The 16873-nt window shown below is 34.1% G+C and overlaps 1 pseudogene; it reads left to right on the top strand.

Annotated features, from left to right (window-relative positions):
• The first annotated feature begins 15144 nt into the window (after positions 1 to 15144).
• Positions 15145 to 15226, top strand: LOC139181835 (U4 spliceosomal RNA; annotated as a pseudogene).
• The last annotated feature ends 1647 nt before the right edge of the window (positions 15227 to 16873 follow it).

Raw genomic sequence — 16873 nt, 5'->3', positions numbered from 1 at the left:
AAGGTTTTGTATCATTTACACTGTATGACAGTAGTAATGTACATCAGCACTATGAGTTTGGACCTGTGTTCACAAAATCAGATGTATACAGTGATATGCTAGATAACAAAAATATGTAAGGTGAGCTTGTCTAAGACACTAAAGTGTGTTAAAGCTATGCTAAATTTAAAGCATATGTTCTATATAAAGTAGAAGTAGCTACCCAAATTCAGTCAGCTGTTGTCAGATAAGAATATATACTCAGTTTTGCCTGCTGTTGCAATTTTGTAAAAGAAGACAAATCTGATTTCTTATGTCAAATATCTCAATTTTTAAAACACAATGTAAGCCAAACAAATATATCCATGGGTGAGACGTGACTCATAATCCACTCTATTTCAGGAATAATAGCACAAATTGGTCTTAAAATATCTGGTAGCAATATGTGACAAGAAACAACACTGAAAACTGCACAGACATGGTACAGAGAGCTAACAAATGTGAAGAATCCTTGTGGGGAGGTAGTTTAGACAATGAAGCTGTGATCTACATGTTCTGATAGTGATACTGAATGTCTCAACATATGCCAACATAGAAAGATGATGCCAAAGACTTTTCTCCACATATATTGTCAAAATATAAGCCCCATAGAACTTGCACATAACTGGGAAAAAAAGTGGGGAGAATTTTAAAAATTGACATTATATTATGATCATCCAGAAATACAGAACTTTAAAAATGCAGTATGTTTAATCACAGAAAAATAAAGGTATGTTTCTCACCTGAGTTTGAAGACAGTGATTAATATTGTCTGTACAAAGAAAAAATATCTATGTTGAATATGAGGTATTATCAAAAAGCAAATGGACAGTTGGAAACATCCAGTTTCAGGATGACAAATTGGGGCATACTAAAATCTGTTGTCTCTCTCCCACTTGAAAATCAAATAAAATATAAGGTATCATAAAAATTAAATTAAAAAACTTTCCACACTTTGAAACAAAAAGTAAAGTTTCTGTGGAGTAGACATTGTATGTCCTCCCTAACAGAAGAAAAAATAAAGGGTGCTATAATGTATATGTATCATCACTACAATTAATATGGGAAACAAACATAGTTGCTAAAAGACAAATGTAGCCTAGAACATGTACAAGAGGATTATGCTACAGAAAAAGGAATCCAGAATTTAACAACAAAGATCTAAGAAAAACTGATTGTTTGAAATGGACTCACTAAACTCAACAAATGGAAAACTAAACCTGAGGATATATATGTGTGTGTGTGTGTGTATACATATATATATAGTGAACTTAATATTAGTAAATTTAATATCCTCACAAATTGGAGTAAATATTCGATATAAAAACAAATGGATATGAAACACAAACAATTAAAGAACTTGTAAAATTGAATTAAAACATCACCAGATGCCCTAAATAAACATGAAATATCTAAAGGACAAAAAAATAAAATTTAGGAGCAATATCATATTGAAGAATTCTGTTGTAATTTGGCAGAAAGAAATGGAGAGATTGAAAATATGTAATAAAAACAAAGAGACACGAAGACCAACTCCATAAGTTTTAATATTTATATAAAAGGAAAAATGGGAGGGAAAGAGATGGTTGGATAGCATCATCAACTCAATGGACATGAGTTTGAGCAAACTCAGGGAGACAGTGAAGTATAGGGAAGCCTGGTGTGCTGCAGTCCATGGGGTGGCAAAGAGTCAGACACGACTGTGACTGAACAGCAATAGGAGGGGAGAATACCAAGAATGGAAATGACTCACCATTGAAGAAATAATGGTCAGTGATTTTCCAGGGGTTTCCAGAATTTAACTGAGAATATTTGCATATATTTATTTTTTGGAGAACTATGCTTTATTGGAGGCATTACTGAGATTTAAAATCAATCCCATACCTATACATACTTTTTAAATGAACTTCACTGTTAAACATGATAACAGTTGTTGATGATAATGAAACAAACTTGGATATCAAAAGCAAAAAGTTAGTAAAAATGCTATTCATCGATAAATTACACACACATGCATATGCACACACATACACATCTAAAGAATTAAAGAGTTAATAAATCTTGAAGGAAATAACAATATAGTTGAAAGTGAATGAAAAATCATATCTAAACTTAAAGGTCACAGTTAAATTTTTAATATTCTTATTAATAGTTGCTTTTTAATTATTTGTTAACATTTTCTAGCTTATTGTACTGCAAGAATTCACTTTTACCATTTTCTTCTCATCATAAATTTAAGGCTATACATGAACAAATAGAAGCTGGGTATAAAGATAGGGAAGGAAAGGACTAAACTGTCACTATTTGTAGACAATCTGATCATTTACCTAAAAAGTTCAAGAACATTAACATCTATTATAATTAATAAGAGAGTTCAGCATTTTTGCCAGATACATGACTCCTGTACAAAAATCCTTAACTTTCTGTTTTCTTTTCAGAAACAAAGGGAAGTTCAATAGAAAATAAAAGATCACAATCTCAAACAGGACCCCACAGCATATAAATATGAACTTAGCCAAAGTGAAGTATAAAAAAAGAACTGGAGGAAACTCTAGAATATTGAATATCAGCGGACAGGTATATCTATCATTGAAATTACAGATTGCAATAGCTTAACTTTACATAATTTTTAAAAAATATTAAAGACCAGTAGATTTCACTTTAAGATCAAGTTGCAAGATCAATACTTCAGTATATGTGCCTGTCTTGCCAATTATTTGTTTTGTAAAGGATGATCTACAAACCAGAAGTTGACAATTTTTTTTTTCCTGTAAAGGGCCAGAAGATAGATTTTTTAGACTTTGAGGGTCACAGCCTCAGTTACAACTAATTACTTCTGCTGTTGAGGTACCAAAGCAGCGATAGATGATACAAAACATATGACCACAGCTGTACTCCAATAAAAGTTTATTTTAAAAAACCAGTGGGCTGGATTTAGCACATAAGACATAGTTTGTCAATCCTTGCTATAATGCCTTTGAACATTTTGCTTGCTTCTAAAAAAAGCAAAAACAAAAACAAAAACAGTAGTTCCTCCATGCATACAACATCACATCCAAACTCCTGACAATGATATTTAAGTCCCAGCACATTCTGCTTCCAAATGCCTTTACAATCTTGTTCCCTTCTCTCCAATCTTGTCTACTCATATGTATTATATTCAGTATACTTCAACTCCTGAATTTTTGTCTTGCTATAAATAGCCCTTGAATTTTCCTTTGATTTAGTTATTCTGTCATGCATTTGGAAAATATTTACTTAATGCTTGTTATGTCCCATGTACTTTGCTAGAATGCTGAGAATAAAGTGCGGAAAAAAGTGACACTATCTCTAGTTTCAAAAAGCTACATTTGAGTGTGATTTACAGATAAGTAAGCAACTGAAGAATCATATGATATATCATAAGACAATAAAAGATGTTAGGTGAACAAAGAAGTAAAGATATAAAAGGTTTGATTTTATCATTTTTCAATTGAGTTGATGTTTAGACCATTTGTTTTAAAAATGCGTAGTTTGATTTCAAAGTTTATAAATCTTACAATTTTAATAAAACATACCCACATGCCTGAACTTTCAATAGAAAAGCAATTTCAAGAATAAACTTTAGCCATGTTAAGACCTTGATACATTGTCTATATACTGCAATTAAACTGTGTACAATATCAGCCTTTGTTGGTGGTATTCAGGTTTGATTTCTACCGAGTTTAATTTTTCATTAATTAAATTTGATTTTTTCATTAAAAATTTTTATTTTTAATTTCATGGATCAATGCTTGAAATCTAATTTAGTTCATACTCAATAATACATTTTATTATGCAAAACTAACTATTTTAGCTTTTGTCAATTTTTTATATTGATTAATGGTCACAGTCATAATCATTATATTTATTGATTACATTTCTTAAGGTTAAGACATTAAACAGTGGCATCCAAATATCCATAGGACCAGATGATAGGACCAAATCTTCCCAAGAGTATTCTAAATTGAGACCTGAGGATGAGCAAGAGTTTACCAGGTAAAGGTAAAAATGGGGTTGGGGGTGGGGCATGTAAAGAGACTTCCAATCAAAGACCCAGAGGTGAATAAAAGAATGATGTGTCATAAATTTTGGTACTGGAATTTTGCTTGTAATTTTTCTCTCACCTATTATTTTCTTCTTCTTCCCTATCTGTTAACATCATTAGCCTGTTATAAAACAAATTCAATTTATATTTGAAAGACATGACAACTATTATTTTTATTTGTCTAATGCATATATTGCATAAAAATGGATGTTCATGATTACTCCATAAGCTAAAGTAGATATTTGAAATATGCTAGAGATAGATAAGATTAAGTGGAGAGCATAAGGTAGATGATCAGCCATGATTCTGGTAGGTTGTTATTAAGTAAACATAAAGAGGAGAAAGCCACATCATATTCAACATTTAATTTGCATGTGTCCTCTGCTCTAAATAAATATAATTAAACTTAAGTCTTCAATTTTGTGCATGGACTTTGATTTAAATGATCGTTGTTATACTATTCTCTTTTCTTATTAAAATGAAGATGAATAAATACAGAACTCTTATCCTATGGTTAATGATTACTTTGGTGATCTCAATTAAATATCTTCTTTAAACAAGAATATAAGCACTACTACTCCAGTTCAATCTGAAGCTAAACTCGTATTTTGCTGAATGTGGCACTGTTAATAGAATTTTAATACATATCAATGAATATCAAAGTATATTCAAATTCATTATTGTTCAAAGCCTATTATGATTGATGCTTACTTGTAAGTGAACTAAACGGAAGATTCTATGTCTAAAATTTTGTGACAAGACAGGAGGGTTAGATAAAAAATTAAGTGAAATTTTATCATGTACTCAAATAGAATCAAACATTCTTTTTCATAGTTATCTTTTTTTAAGCCAAAACAGGCTATAAGTCCATATACAGGAAGGCTATGTTTGAATAAAGCAATGATCCTTTTTTTGTTATGCCCTCAAACTAGATGGAGTTCAGACACGCTATTTTGCTTTGACAGCCTGTAAACCTGAAAGAGGAGAGGGAAAAAGTTGGCTTAAAGCTCAACATTCAGAAAACGAAGATCATGGCATCTGCTCCCATCACTTCATGGGAAATAGAAGGGGAAACAGTGGAAACAGTGTCAGACTTTATTTTGGGGTCTCCAAAATCTCTGCAGATGGTGATTGCAGCCATGAAATTAAAACACACTTACTCCTTGGAAGGAAAGTTATGACCAACCTAGATAGCATATTAAAAAGCAGAGACATTAGTTTGTTAACAAAGGTCCATCTAGTCAAGGCTATGGTTTTTCCAGTGGTCATGTATGGATGTTGGAGTTGGACTGTGAAGAAAGCTGAGCGCTGAAGAATTGATGCTTTTGAACTGTGGTGTTGAAGACTCTTGAGAGTCCCTTGGACTGCAAGGAACTCCAACTAGTCCATCCTAAAGGAGATCAGCCATGGGATTTCTTTGGAAGGTATGATGCTAAAGCTGAAACTCCAGTACTTTGGCCACCTCATGCAAAGAGTTGACTCATTGGAAAAGACTCTGATGTTGGGAGGGATTGGGGGCAGGAGCAGAAGGGGACGACAGAGCATGGGATGGCTGAATGGCATCACTGACTCGATGGACGTGAGTGTGTGTGAACTCCATGGGTTGGTGATGGACAGGGAGCCCTGGCGTGCTGCGTTTAATGGGGTGGCAAAGAGTCGGACACGACTGAACGACTGAACTGAACTGAACTGAAGTTTTAGGTTAGAATTGCTAGGGAAATGACAGATCTGTGAACTAAAAAGGAAAGGAAAGAAGAAAGCTAGAGGGGAGGCTTTGAAGATGGATATTGAAGGAGTAATTCCTGTTTTCAACAAGTACTGTGCTTACATCTAACTGTTTGGGTTATAACATCAAAAGAAAAAATAATATTACCAAGGACTTTAGGAGACTGTGTTTTAGGAGACTTTAGGTATCTCTCACTGTCACCTTTATATTTCTTCACTTAATAGAGCAGGAAACTTAACTAAATATACCTTGGTGTTATCTATATTAAAACAAAACAAAACAAAAACAAACAAACAAAAACGGTGCTGTATTTGGAAGCTGTAGCTTCTTCAATCTAGAAGAGCTAGTTGCTATTAATCAACATGAACACTGGATGGCAGTCCTCACTAATAATACAAATAAATGCTCTTGATAAACTTAGAAAGACAGATTTCAAATAATACCCTAGGCAGTTGCCAATTTTAACAGCTAAGAAGTTCACAAAGAAGAACTTAGAACAAAGATAATGACAGAATCAGAATGTCAAAAATAGCGAGATTGTTTGGTATCATCATGAATATGTGAACATGTTTCAGTTGATTTGACAATATTGTACACCAAAACCAGCTTTGTAAGTTTTACTCCAGTTACTACTAAATGCTCATTCTTAGACCACAAATTAGATTCACCTCCTTTATTGTCATCTGAAACCCAGTCCTGGCTGAAGCTATAGCTAGTGTGATTATAGTCTGAGGTGAATTTGCCTCAAGGAGAACTTTTTTTTTTTTGTCCTTCATATATTTTATTTATGGTATTTTTATGCTGTGTTACTTTCTTAAATCACAATGAATGCATTCTGTTGTAGGACCCAGTGTCCTGGCAATTGTGTTTTTCTTTCTTTCTTTTTAATTTAAATTTATTTATTTTAATTGGAAGCTAATTACTTTACAATATTGTATTGGTTCTGCCACACATCAACGTGAATCTGCCACAGGCATACATGTGTTCCCATCCTGAACCACCCTCCCACCTCTTTCCCATACCATCCCTCTGGGTCATCCCAGTACACCAGACCCAAGGATCCTGTATCGAACCTGGACTTGCGATTCGTTTCTTATATGATATCATACATGTTTCCATGAAATTCCCCTAAATCATCCCACCCTCTCCCTCTCCCACAGAATCCTAAAGACTGTTCTATACTCAAGGAGAACTTTTAAGTTTGCTTGATCTCATCCTCAAAAAGTAACTCTGGTGTTTTCTTTCCTGTTTGTTTAATCATCTTCTAATTTTATAACCAAGGTTCCTCCAAATTACAAATGATACATTTGTATATTTGATTTTCATGTCTGGAAGGAACACTTAATATTAGGATGTTTTAGATAGTTTTATGTTTGTACACTGTATAAGCTTGGATCACTGAAATAAAATTGTTTTGAATTTGAATCCCAACACTGCCACTAACAAGCTGGGTAAAGATGGCAAGTCAATTTTCTAAACTATAAAATGGATGGATCCATGAAATGATACCCTTTCATAGATTTGATGTAAGTTTTAAATAAAAATATTTGTGTATAGTGCTTCAGATGATATTAGACACATTGAATGCAGTCAGTGAAATTAGTTATTTTTATTATTACCATTATCAATTTCTGTAATATCATATATTCCTTTTTCCTGAACATTTTATTAGATAAACAGCTAACCAAAAATATGTGTTACTGGTTTAAATTCTTAATTAACTTGTATCAGATTGCAGGGCAGTATCTTCAATTTAGAGGCAGTAACTAAGAAAACAAAACAATGACAATAAGGAAGAAATCATATTTTTCTATCCTTCATAAATTGTTAACTGAATGCTCTGAGCCTGCCTATCTGTTGTAGAAAGATGAAATACTGCTATTTCTGAAAACACATTCTTTCTTTAAATTAGGTCAGTTGCAGCTACTTTTTCTAACTTTCTTGCTATTTGGGGAGGCAATAAGATGAAATTCATTTTCTGAATTGTTTACCAGTGGGGCCTTTAGCTTGCAGAATAGAAGTATAATAATTTCTCACATATGGATTCACTTAATATCTAATCCAACTTAAAGTTATATAGAAACAAACAATCAAAAATCTTAAGGTTTCTTTGGTCCATGCTTCTCAATATTAGGAAGAGCCACCATAGTGCTTTTTCTGCTTAGAGATGATATTAAGGTTACAAGATTTGTATAAAGGCATCAAAAATGCTCCTCCTTTCTGATTCAAAATTCTCATTGTCTCTGTAATGAGAGAGACTATTTGCGTAGTACTATGAAATCTTCTGTGGAAATAAGTGAATTTAGATGATAATGTTATAATCCTGGAGGAAAATGGGCTAAGTAAGGAGTCCAGATGTGAATTTTTCTGTCCTAAAATGCAGAACTTTATGAGGAATACATACATAGGGAGTGTATTTCCTCAGGGCAAACACACAGTATGTTAAAACAAGCATATAGATGTATGTGGCAATTATATGACTAAATTATACAAAAATGAAAATGTCCTGGTTTAAATTTTATTAAAGCTCTGAAAAGATTATTTTTTATGCAGTTGAGGTAAGTGAGGGGTTAACCTAGATTCCAATATCAAAACAAAACAAAACTACATCCTTGAAATCTATGCTTACTACCCCAAGTCAGTTTTCAATTTCTGCCTTGCATAAGGTGAAGCTGAATCAGTGCTTGTCTAGGAATAATTTATTTTTGAAAAAGAAAAGCTCTAAAATAATTAGTAAATGCTAAATTTAAATATGAAAAACTCCATGTAAGACTCCACATAAGGAAATTGAATGCTTCCTTTTTCCTCAGTGACACCTCCTCCAATTCAGTAGCATGCAGGCAATAAAGCAAATAAAGGGTTAAAATATGTTCCTTCTGATAATCTGTGATATATGTGAAAGTAGTTCTTTCCATGGTAAATACTTATAATTGTTAACTTTGTTAGGTTTGAAGGAAGGGTTCCAGATTCTCAATTTTGTTAGACTGTAATCCTGTTACCACACGTGCTAATTTCTCAGGATAGTCCTGGTTTATAACCATTCTCCTAGAAACACCAATAGGTCAACTTTAACCCTCAAATGTCCTGGTTTGTGTAATAAATTATATGATCATAGGGTGTGTATTAGTCCCTCAGTTGTGTCTGACTCTTTTTGACCCCATAGACTGTAACCTACCAGGTTCCTCTGTCCATAGAATTCTCCAAGCAAGAATACTGGAGTGGGTTGCCATTCCCTTTTCCAGGGGATCTTCCTGACCCAGTGATCAAACCCAGGTCTCCCACATTTTAGGCAGATTCTTCACTGACTGAGCTACCAGGGAAGAAATGAACATCATCCAAAACAAAGTTTCTCAGCAGTGTTAATTGTTTCAAGAGCAAAATAGACATATCATTTATTTTCCTATCTTACAGCACTGAGAAGTTAGTATTGGTGGTGGGCATTATGAAGATACTACATAGAACTCAATTAGGACTTCTGTGTGGGAAAAGATTTAGTGTACTGGAGCCTTAAACAAATATGGAGAGAACCGAAGGATCCTTTCATTTTCCATTTCAGAAAGCTGTCAGACAATTCCTCAAAAAGAATCAAGTATAGAATTAGCATATGGCCTATAAATTCCACTCAAGAATATAAACTCAAAAGAATTGTAAGCAGGTATTTAAACAAATATCCGCACATAATGTTTATAATAACACTGTTCCTAGTAGTCAAAATCCAAATGTACTTCAACTAATTAATGAATAAACAAAATGTGGCATATCTATCCAATGAGATATTGTTTGTCAATAAAAAAGAAAAAAGTAATGATGCATGCTACAGCATGGATAAATCTTCAAACACTATGTGGGGTGAAATAAAGTTACGTTTTTCTAATACCACTCATATGAAATAGCTTGGAAAGGCAAATTCATAGAGACAGAATGTAGATTAGTAGTTGGCAGGGGCTGAGAGAAGGTGAGGGAAGTTAGAGAGCTACTGCTAATATGTATGGTCTTTCTTTGGGGAGAGTTAGAAAAATGTTTCAGAATTAGAGAGTAGTGATATTTACTTAACTGTGGATATACAAAACACCACTGAACTGTACATTTTAAAAGAGTGAATGTTAGCCATCTGTATGTCTTCTTTGGAGAAATGTCTACTTATTTCTTTGGCCCATTTTTTGATTGGGTCGTTTATTTTTCTGGAGTTGAGCTGCAGGAGTTGCTTGTATATTTTTGAGATTATTTCTCTGTCAGTTGCTTCATTTGTTATTATTTTCTCCCATTCTGAAAGCTGTCTTTTCACCTGCTTATAGTTTCCTTTGTTGTGCAGAAGGTTTTAACTTTAAATAGGCCCCATTTGTTTATTTTTGCTTTTATTTCCAATATTCTGGGAGGTGCGTTATAGAGGGCCCTGCTGTGATTTACGTCAGAGAGTATTTTGCCTATGTTCTCCTCTAGGAGTTTTATAGTTTCTGGTCTTACGTTTAGATCTTTAATCCATTTTGAGTTTATTTTTGTGTATAGTGTTAGAAAGTGTTCTAGTTTCATTCTTTTACAAGTGGTTGACCAGTTTTCCCAGCACCACTTGTTCAAGAGATTATCTTTTCTGCACTGTATATTCTTGTCTCCTTTGTCAAAGATATGGGTGCATGGATTTATCTCTGGGCTTTCTATTTTGTTTCAATGATCTATATTTCTGTCTTTGTGCCAGTGCCAAACTCTCTTGATGACTGTGTCTTTGTAGTAGAGCCTGAAGTCAGGCAGGTTGATTCTTCCAGTTCTTATTTCTCAAGATTGCTTAGGCTATTCAAGGTTTTTTTTTTTTTTTTTTTTTTTGTATTTCCATACAAATTGTGAAATTATTTGTTCTAGCTCTATGAAAAAATATCATTTGTAGTTTGATAAGGACTGCATTGAATCTATAGATTGCTTTGGGTAGTATACTCATTTTCACTATATTGATTCTTCTGATCCATGAATATGGTATATTTCTCCATCTATTAGTGTCCTCTTTGATTTATTTCACCAGTGTTTTATAGTTTTCTATATACAGGTCTTTTGTCTCTTTAGGTAGATATATTCCTAAGTATTTTATTCTTTTCATTGCAATGGTGAATGGAATTGTTTCCTTAAATTCTCTTCCAATTTTCTCATTATTAGTGTATAGGAATGCAAGGGATTTCTGTGTGTTGATTTTATATCCTACAACTTCACTATATTCATTGATTAGCTCTAGTAATTTTCTGGTGGAGTCTTTAGTGTTTTTTATGTACAGGATCATGTCATCTGCAAACAGTGAGAGCTTTACTTCTTCTTTTCCAATTTGAATTCCTTTTTATTTCTTTTTCTGCTCTGATTGCTGTGGCCAAAACTTCCAAAACTATGTTGAATAGTAATGGTGAGAGTGGGCACCCTTGTCTTGTTCCTGACTTTAGAGGAAATGCTTTCAATTTTTCACCATTGAGGATAATGTTTGCTGTGGGTTTGTCATATATAGTTTTTATTATGTTGAGGTATGTTCGTTCTATGCCTGCTTTCTGTAGATTTTTTATCATGAATAGATGTTGAATTTTGTCAAAGGTTTTGTTTGCATCTATTGAGATAATCATATGCCTTTTATTTTCCAATTTGTTAATATGATGTATTACATTGATTGATTTGCAGATATTAAAGAATTCTTACATCCTTGGGATAAAGCCCACTTGGTCATGATGTATGATCTTTTTAATGTGTTGTTGGATTCTGATTGCTAAAATTTTGTTAAGGATTTTTGCATCTATGTTCATCAGTGATATTGGCCTGTAGTTTTCTTTTTTTGTGGCATCTTTGTCAGGTTTTGGATTAGGGTGATGGTGACCTCATAGAATGAGTTTGGAAGTTTACCTTTCTCTGCAATTTTCTGGAAAATTTTGAGAAGGATAGGTGTTAGCTCTTCTCTAAATTTTTGGTAGAATTCAGCTGTGATGCTGTCTGGACCTGGGCTTTTATTTGCTGGAAGGTTTCTGATTACAGTTTCAATTTCTATGCTTGTGATGGGTCTGTTATGATTTTCTATTTCTTCCTGGTTCAGTTTTGGAAAGTTGTACTTTTCTAAGAATTTGTCCATTTCTTCCAAGTTGTCTATTTTATTGGCATATAATTGCTGATAGTAGTCTTTGATGATCCTTTGTATTTTGTTGTTGTCTGTTGTGATCTCTCCATTTTCATTTCCATTTTATTGATTTGATTTTTCTCCCTTTGTTTCTTGATGAGTTTGGCTGATGTTGTGTCAATTTTATTTATCTTCTCAAAGAACCAGCTTTTGGCTTTGTTGATTTTTGCTATGTTCTCTTTTATTTCTTTTGCATTTATTTCTGCCCTAATTTTTAAGATTTTTTTCCTTCTAATAACCCTGGGATTCTTCATTTGTTTCTTTTCTAGTTGCTTTAGGTGTAGAGTTAGGTTATTTATTTGACTTTTTTTCTTGTTTCTTGACGTAGGCCTGTATTGCTATGAACCTTCTCCTTAGAACTGCTTTTACAGTGTACCACAGGTTTTGGGTTGCTGTGTTTTAATTTTCATTCAATTCTATGCATATTTTTAATTACTTTTTTAATTCTTCTGTGATTTGTTGGTTATTCAGCAGCGTGTTGTTCAGCCTCCATATGTTGGAATTTTTAAAAGTTTTTCTCCTGTAATTGACATCTAATGTTACTGCCTTGTGGTCAGAAAAGATGCTTGGAATGATTTCAATTTTTTGACTTTACCAAGGCTAGATTTATGGCCCAGGATACGATCTATCCTGGAGAAGGTTCCGTGTGTGCTTGAGAAAAAGGTGAAACTCATTGGGGGTGAAATGTCCTATAGATATAAATTAGGTCTAACTGGTTATTGTATCATTTAACATTTGTGTTTCCTTGTTAATTTTCTGTTTAGTTGATCTATCCATAGGTGTGAGTAGGGTATTAAAGTCTCCGACTATTATTGTGTTATTGTTAATTTCTCCTTTCATACTTATTAGCATTTGTCTTCCATAATGCAGTGTTCCTATCTTGGGTGAATATATATTTATAATTGTTATATCCTCTTCATGGATTGATCTTTTGATCATTATGTAGTGTTCATCTTGTAGTCTCTATTCACAGCCTTTGTTTTAAAGTCTATTTTATCTGATATGAGTATTGCTACTCCTGTTTTCTTTTGGTCTCTCTTTGTATGGAATATCATTTTCCAGCCCTTCACTTTCAGTCTGTATGTGTCCCTTGTTTTGAGGTGGGTCTCTTGTAGACAACATATATAGGGGTCTTGTTTTTTTTATCCATTCAGCAAGTCTTTGTCTTTTGTTGGGGCATTCAACCCATTTTACATCTAAGGTAATTATTGATAAGTATGATCCCATTGCCATTTACTTCATTGTTTTGGGTTAGAGTTTATACCCCCTTTCTGTGTTTCTTGTCTAGAGAAGATCCTTTAGCATTTGCTGGAGAGCTGGTTTGGTGGTGTTGAATTCTCTCATCTTTTGCTTGTCTGTAAAGCTTTTGATTTCTCCTTCATATTGAATGAGATCCTTGCTGGGTACAGTAATCAGGGCTGTAGGTTATTTTCTTTCATCACTTTACATATGTCCTGCCATTCTCTCCTGGCCTGAAGAGTTTCTACTGAACGATCAGCTGTTATCTTCATGGGAATCCCCTTGTGTGTTATTTGTTGTTTTTCCCTTGCTGCTTTTAATATTTGTTCTTTGTGTTTGATCTTTGTTAATTTGATTAATATGTGTCTTGGGGTGTTTCACCTTGGGTTCATCCTGTTTGGCACTCTCTGGATCTCTCAGACTTGGGTGATTATTTCCTTCCCCATTTTAGGGAAGTTTTCAACTATTATCTCCTCAAGTATTTTCTCATGGTCTTTCTTTTTGTCTTTTTCTTCTGTGACTCCTGTGATTCGAATGTTGGGGTGTTTAAAATTTTCCCAGAGGTCTCTGAGATTGTCCTCATTTCTTTTAATTAGTTTTTCATTTTTCCTCTCTAATTCATTTATTTCTATCATTCTATCTTGTACCTCACTAATCCTATCTTCTGCCTCCATTATTCTATTTTTTGTTCCCTCCAGAGTGTTTTTGATCTAATTTATTGCATTATTCATTATATATTGACTCTTTTTTATTTCTTTTAGGTCCTTGTCAAGCCTTTCTTGCATCTTCTCTATCCTTGTCTCCAAGCTATTTATCTCTGAATCCATTTTGATTTCAAGATTTTGAATCATTTTCACTATTATTATTTGGAATTCTTTATCAAGTAGATTCCCTATTTCTTCATCATTGGTTTTGTTTGGTGGGCATTTATCCTGTTCCTTTACCTGCTGAGTATTCCTGTGTCTCTTCATCTTGTTTATATTGCTTTTGTTGGGGTAGCCTTTGTTGGGGTAGCCTTTCTGTATTCTAGCAGTTTGTAGAGTTCTCTTTATTGTGCAGTTTCCTCACTGTGAGTGGGGTTGTATGGGTGGCTGGTCAAGGTTTCCTGGTTAGGGAAGCTTGTATCGGTGTTCTGATTTTTGGGGCTGGATTTCTTCTCTCTGAAGTGCAATGCGGTGTCCAGTAATGAGTTTTGAGATGTCAATGGATTTGGAGTGACTTTGGGCAGCCTCTAATATTACAACTCAGGGCTGTGTTCTTGTGTTGCTGGAGAATTTGTGTTGTATGTCTTGCTCTGGAACTTGTTGGCCCTTGGGAGGTGCTTGGTTTCAGTGTAGGTATGGAGGCGTTTGATGAGCTCCTGTCAATTAATGTTCCCTGGAGTCAGGCATTCTCTGGTGTTCTCAGAATTTGGAGTTAAGCCTCCTGCTTCTGGTTTTCAGTCTTATTTTTACAGTAGCCTCAAGACTTCTGCTTCTCCTTTTGAAGAAAATGGACTGCTTTTCTGGGTGCCTGATGTCCTCTGCTGGCATTCAGAAGTTGTTTTGTCGAATTTACTCAGTGTTCAAATGTTCTTTTGATGAATTTGTTGGGGGAGAAAGTGGTCTGCCCGTCCTATTCCTCCGCTATCTTAGGACCGCCTCCAATGTCATTTATTTTCATTCACTGCTCTATCTACCAACCTTGTGAAGAAAATTACATTGCCCGTTACAGCATCATTTGACATTTTCTCAGAAAAGGAAGAATTACCACTTATTAGTATTTCATGGTAGAAGTGAGTAATGTCCTCAACACTATGCAATATCATATTCTGCAGAGAGTACTAGAAAGAATTTTTGGAAAGAGACAAATATTTCTAAGTACTGCAAATGCCTGGATTTATAGAAATATCTGAAATAGGTAATTAGTTAACAAAGGCTCTGTTTGAACCTTCATATACTAAAAATTCAGAGTAAAAGTGTGAGATTTGCACAGTGGCAGTATCCTAGCCAATTACGTTTATCCGAGGTGGGATTATTGCTAATTGAAATTTTTCTCAAAGTAAAAGTGTGTCTGAAATAAAGAGTATCTGCAAACACTGCCCTTTCCCTATATACATACTTGAGTAAAAAGGTGCTTAATCATTATAAAAGTAGCCTGTACTTTTTTTTTTAATGCAAGCTAACATAATTGCCTTTTACTTAAATTGATTGTTTAGTGTATTTAGCCAATTTAACTTGTTAAATGTTTTAAATGTCTTACCAGAATTTCCAAATGTAGCTTCTTTGTTTTTATTTCCTTCTCTACCTTGAGAGGAATCCTTTCTTTATTATCCATTTCTTACTAGGAAGAACAAGCTTCTTTGAGGAGAAAATATATCCACAGTTCCTTTTAGTAACAGTTTGTGTAGAACAATAACCAATATAAAGATGAGGCAGGCAGATCTTTTAGGCCTGCTGCCACCTGCTGTTTGTTTTATGCATGAGAGATTTCTGATTTTTTCTGAATATAAACTTGTTATCATGACAACTCATGGAAATATTTAAAAAAAAATTATTTCCCCCTTTTTCACGGGGTTATAATGTTCATATGCAGTAAGATACAAAAATTAATAATAGTATATTAACTATAGTAAACTAATATTAATATAATGAAAAGTAATATTAATACTTAATACTATACAGGTTGAAGATTTAGGAAAAATGACCATGCCCATATAATGCTCACTCAGATCAAGATACAGAGTATTTTCAAAACCACAGATGGTTCCTTCATCCCCCTTACCTCTCAACTTCTCAGAGTTAACGACTATTCTGACATCTATCACTACAAGATAGTTTTTCCTATTCTTGATAACAGAAATTAAATTATATAATATTTACTCCTTTGTGCCTGACTTCTTTCAGGACACATAATATCTGTGAGATTCATTCATGTCATTGCATTTGCTAGTAGTTCATTTCTCTTGATTATTTAGTATTCCATTGTGTGGATAAGCCTGAATATGTTTATTCACCCCCTAGTTCATGGGCATTTCAGTTGTTTTGTTTTTTGCTATTTTGAATAAATTCATGTAGATACACTTATAAATGTCTTTTGGTAGACTTATTCATTTTTCTTTGGTATATACCTGTAAATGGAACTGCTCATTCATCAGTTCAGTTCAGTTCAGTTGCTCAGTCGTGTTCGACTCTTTGCGACCTCATGAATTGCAGCAAACCAGGCTTACGTGTCTATCACCAACTCCCGGAGTTCACCCAGACTCACGTCCATCTAGTCAGTGATGACATCCAGCCATCTCATCCTCTGCCGTCCCCTCTCCTCCTGCCCCCAAACCCTCCCCGTATCAGAGTCTTTTCCAGTGATTCAACTCTTCGCATGAGGTGTCCAAAGTACTGGAATTTCAGCTATTGCATCATTCCTTCCAAAGTAATCCCAGGCTGATCTCCTTCAGAATGGGCTGGTTGGACCTCCTTGCAGTCCAAGGGACTTTTAAGAGTCTTCTCCAACACCACAATTCAAAAGCATCAATTCTTCAGCGCTCAGGCTTCTTCGCAGTCCAACTCTCACATCCATACATGACCACTGGAAAAAACATAGCCTTGACTAGACGAATTTTGGTGACAAAGTAATGTCCTTGCTTTTGAATATGCAATCGAGGTTGGTCATAACTTTCCTTCCAAGGAGCAAGCGTCTTTTAATTTCATGGCTG

The sequence above is a fragment of the Bos indicus genome, chromosome X (assembly GCF_029378745.1).
Source record: "Bos indicus isolate NIAB-ARS_2022 breed Sahiwal x Tharparkar chromosome X, NIAB-ARS_B.indTharparkar_mat_pri_1.0, whole genome shotgun sequence".
In the NCBI taxonomy this organism is placed as follows: domain Eukaryota; kingdom Metazoa; phylum Chordata; class Mammalia; order Artiodactyla; family Bovidae; genus Bos; species Bos indicus.
The sequence above is the reverse complement of the archived record's forward strand: the minus strand, read 5'-3'. Positions and strand labels throughout refer to the sequence as shown.